The sequence below is a fragment of the Mytilus edulis genome, chromosome 10 (genome assembly GCF_963676685.1).
Source record: "Mytilus edulis chromosome 10, xbMytEdul2.2, whole genome shotgun sequence".
Lineage (NCBI taxonomy): Eukaryota > Metazoa > Mollusca > Bivalvia > Mytilida > Mytilidae > Mytilus > Mytilus edulis.
In genome coordinates this window covers 34,585,685-34,589,568 of record NC_092353.1, presented here as the reverse complement: position 1 = coordinate 34,589,568, position 3,884 = coordinate 34,585,685, and the positions used below count along the sequence as shown (strand labels likewise).

General features: G+C 31.7%; 1 long non-coding RNA gene across 1 annotated transcript; it reads left to right on the top strand.

The window, feature by feature from the left end:
• The first annotated feature begins 667 nt into the window (after positions 1 to 667).
• Positions 668 to 3,611, top strand: LOC139491004 (uncharacterized). The gene is made up of 4 exons (XR_011656444.1): positions 668 to 775; positions 1,674 to 1,787; positions 2,286 to 2,399; positions 3,221 to 3,611. It is a non-coding gene; the product is annotated as an uncharacterized lncRNA (long non-coding RNA).
• The last annotated feature ends 273 nt before the right edge of the window (positions 3,612 to 3,884 follow it).

The following is a 3,884-nucleotide window of genomic DNA, read 5'->3' as shown; positions in this document are numbered from 1 at the left end:
TATTGTGACAAATCTTTCATAAGCAATCCTCGATTATATTTCGAATGATTATAAAAATTTCACAACCAAAATAAGCACATCAATAATATTTCTTGTCAACAAGCAAGGGACCAAAACCTTATACACAAGCGGTAACGACCTACATTATGTCTAAAGTACCCCGACAATATCTAATTTCGAATAACCATTAGGGTAACAGAAAACTAGATATGGACAATGAGGGAATTGGTAAGTCTGTTTGTTTGAAAAAAAGGAGATGTGCTTGTCAAAGAGACAAATATTTACCGAAGTTCAATTGAAGTGGATGTAAGCAAAAATGTATTTGTTACATTTATGAAACTTTATGCTATATTGATTATATATATTTGTACAATTTAAATCAAATTTAAAATAAATAAATAGAAAACGATTATCCCCCATTATCTATGTCTTTAGGTGGTCCGTCACCGCTATGATATTAGGTACTATCGAGTCCAAATATGTTTCGCCAAGGTACTTGAGACATAATGACCAAGTGGTTGCAAACAATTAACAAAAGTTATCAGACCTATAACTAAGTACGCCAGGAAAATCATGAATTGCGTTTAATCACAACAGTTTGAATGCTTCATCAGAATTTCAGCGTTTTGAATAATGTGTTTTGCTTCTTTTTCTAATTCAGATTTCAATCCATGTCTTCCAAATCCATGTCTAAACGATGCGTTGTGTGACAGAAAGGAGTACGGTTACTATTGCAAATGTAAACAGGGATACAAAGGAAAGAACTGTGATGAAGGTAAACTCTTTGAAATAGTCATCAAAACTCATTTCTACATCATTTAAACTGTTTTGGTGGACATCTCTTACATTGGCAATTATACCACATTATCTTAACTTTAAATTTATGAATATCAGAATGGATATTCGATTTTCATCATATCATTTAGGCTTATTTAGTCGTTCAGTTTAAAGTTGATTATTCCCAGAAGTCTATATGTCTTATTTGAGTATATTTTGGTTTTTAACGTACTTTAACATTTCAAATACATGTTTATTGTCATCTCTCTTTGGTCATTTACCTTTTTATTTAAACACAAATCGTTTATTTTGACGTACGTAATAGGCCTCATGCTTTATTTGTAAAATTGTGTTTGTCTCCCGTCTGCATCCAGTTTAAATACGATTTTTAAAGTGTATTCCATGATTTTGAGAGTTTTCACTTAAATTTTAAACGATATACAGTTATTCTTCCTGTCTTCGTAAAAAAAAGAGTTCCTTTACTAATTTGTCAAGATGGCCTGCTGTTTCCCAAGAGTATTCGCAAGTTTCGTTTGAAACTTAAAATTATCTCATATAAACACGCAAAAAGTAAATCATATACATTAAACAAACCCAAAAAGAAGATTACCCATAACAAAGGAGATACAGACTTAAGGCAGTATATCACATGGCATTATCACGCTTTAATGAGGGGTATATCAACACTAAAAACTATAAGCATAAAGTTTAATTTGTATATGTTGAAGGTTTCCTCTTGAAAATTAGAATCATTTTAAACACTCTGGTTTCTTTTAGCTAGGAATTTATGACATGAGTTAGAATTTGTTACAGATTTGATATCTTTCCGCTGTTTTAGATATTTTCTGATAAAAGATAATAAATACTTCACTAGTACTGTTTTAGTTTTATTTCAGCTATAGACAAATGCAATCCAAATCCTTGTAAACACGGAGCTGTATGTTGGAATAAAGTAAATGATTACGATTGCATATGTAAATCTGGATACAATGGACGGAACTGTGAAATAGGTTATTCTTATAATTAAATTTATCAACGAACACATAAATATTCTTTAAATTGTTATTATGGATTTCTTTATCTCTTGTTTGCATTCTCTTAACTACCCTAAACGAAAAATGTATTCGTTACATGTATGCAATTTTGTTTTATATTAATTGTATATATATTGAACAATTTCATTCAAATTTTAAATGAATAAACAGAAATCCTACATTCCCCATTGTCAATGTCTTTAGGTGGTCTGTCACCGTAATGATAATAGATACTACTGAGACTAAATATGTTTGCCCGTGTACTTTAAACATAGTTACCAAGTGGTTGTAAACAAGTTACAAAAGTTATCAGACCTATAACGAAGTATTCCAGGAGAATCATAAATTTCGTTTGAATCACAACAGTTGCAAGGCTTCATCAATGACGAAGTTGAGGAACAACGTAAACCAAAATATGTTTCTATAATATTTCAGCGTTTTGAGTAATGTGTTTTGATTCTTTATCTAATTCAGACATCAACCCATGCCTTCTAAATCCATGTCTGAACGACGCCTTGTGTGAAAGTACGGAATACGGTTACTTTTGCAAATGTAAACAGGGTTACAAAGGAAAGAACTGTGATGAAGGTAAACTCTTTTAAATAGTCATCAAAACTTGTTTTTACAACATTTAAACTGTTTTGGTGGATATCTCTCACATTGGCAATCATACCACATTACCTTAACTTTACATATATGAATATCAAATTGGAAATTATATTTTCATCACACAATTTAGACATTCAAACTTATATGGTCGTTCAGTTTAAAGTTAATTGCCAGAAGTCTATATGTCTTATTTGAATATTTTTGGTTATTAACGTGCTTTAACATTTCAAATAATTGTTTACTGTTATCTCTCTTTGGCCATGTACCTTAATTAAACACAAATTGTTTATTTTGACGTAGTACTCCTCAACTTTTATTTGTAAAATTGTGTCTGTATCCTTTTCTCCATCTAGTTCAAATCCAATCTTTTAAAGTGTAATCCATGATATTGAGATTTTTCACTTATATTTGTACTTACAAAAAGGAAAACTGTCATCGCAGCAGACTCAGGTTTATTTTAAATGATATGCAGTTACCAATTCTTCCTGTCTTCGTAGAAAACGAGTGTCTTTACTAAATTGTCAATATGCCTTGCTGCATTCAAAGAGTATACGCAAGTTTCGTTTGAGACTTAAACATCTATGTAAACACCAATGATTATATAATATATATAAAACCCCATACTTGCCATAGCATAATTACGTTTTGATAAGGGGTATATCAACGTATGAAGTTTATTTTGTATATGTTGAAGGTTTTCTCTACAGAATAAGAATAATTTAAACCACTCAGGTTTCTTTTAACCTAGGAATATATTACATGATGCAGAATTCATAACACATTTGATATCACTGTTTCAGCTATAGACCAATGCCATCCGAATCCTTGTAAACACGGAGCTGTATGTTGGAATAAAGTAAATGATTACGATTGCATATGTAAATCTGGTTACCAAGGACGGAACTGTGAAGGACGGAATTATTCTTATAATTAAATTTACTACCGCAAAAAAATAAATCTTTAAATTATTACTATGACTTTCTTCATCTCTTGTGTCTTTCTCTCAATAATTTCACTACAAGAAATTGATCGAAATAAACCAGTTTAAAATATATTTATTCGACTTATACTTTTTATTTTAAATAATATGTAAGGGTAGATGATAATTGAAGTGTTTAACGGCCATGTCTGGCTATACAGCCATCACACTGTCGGCTAGGTGCCCGAAGGCGTTTGGTGAGCGTTAAATGATTTGTTGACATAGATTAAAATTCAGGAAAAGGACGGCCGCCATTTTGTTTTGGTATGATCGTTTTGGTATGTTGACCTTTTTGTTGTTGTTTACTACGTACAAAGACAACGGCTGCTCTCAAGACCATGTTGGTCAGCTTGGCAGCCCACTGCCGACGATGATAAAGTACTGGTCGAACGACTCGGGCATAATGTCAACGATGACAGGAGGCATTATCAGGACCAAAGTTGTAAGTAGACAGTTAAATGGCGGTCCATTATCTAACACCTAGG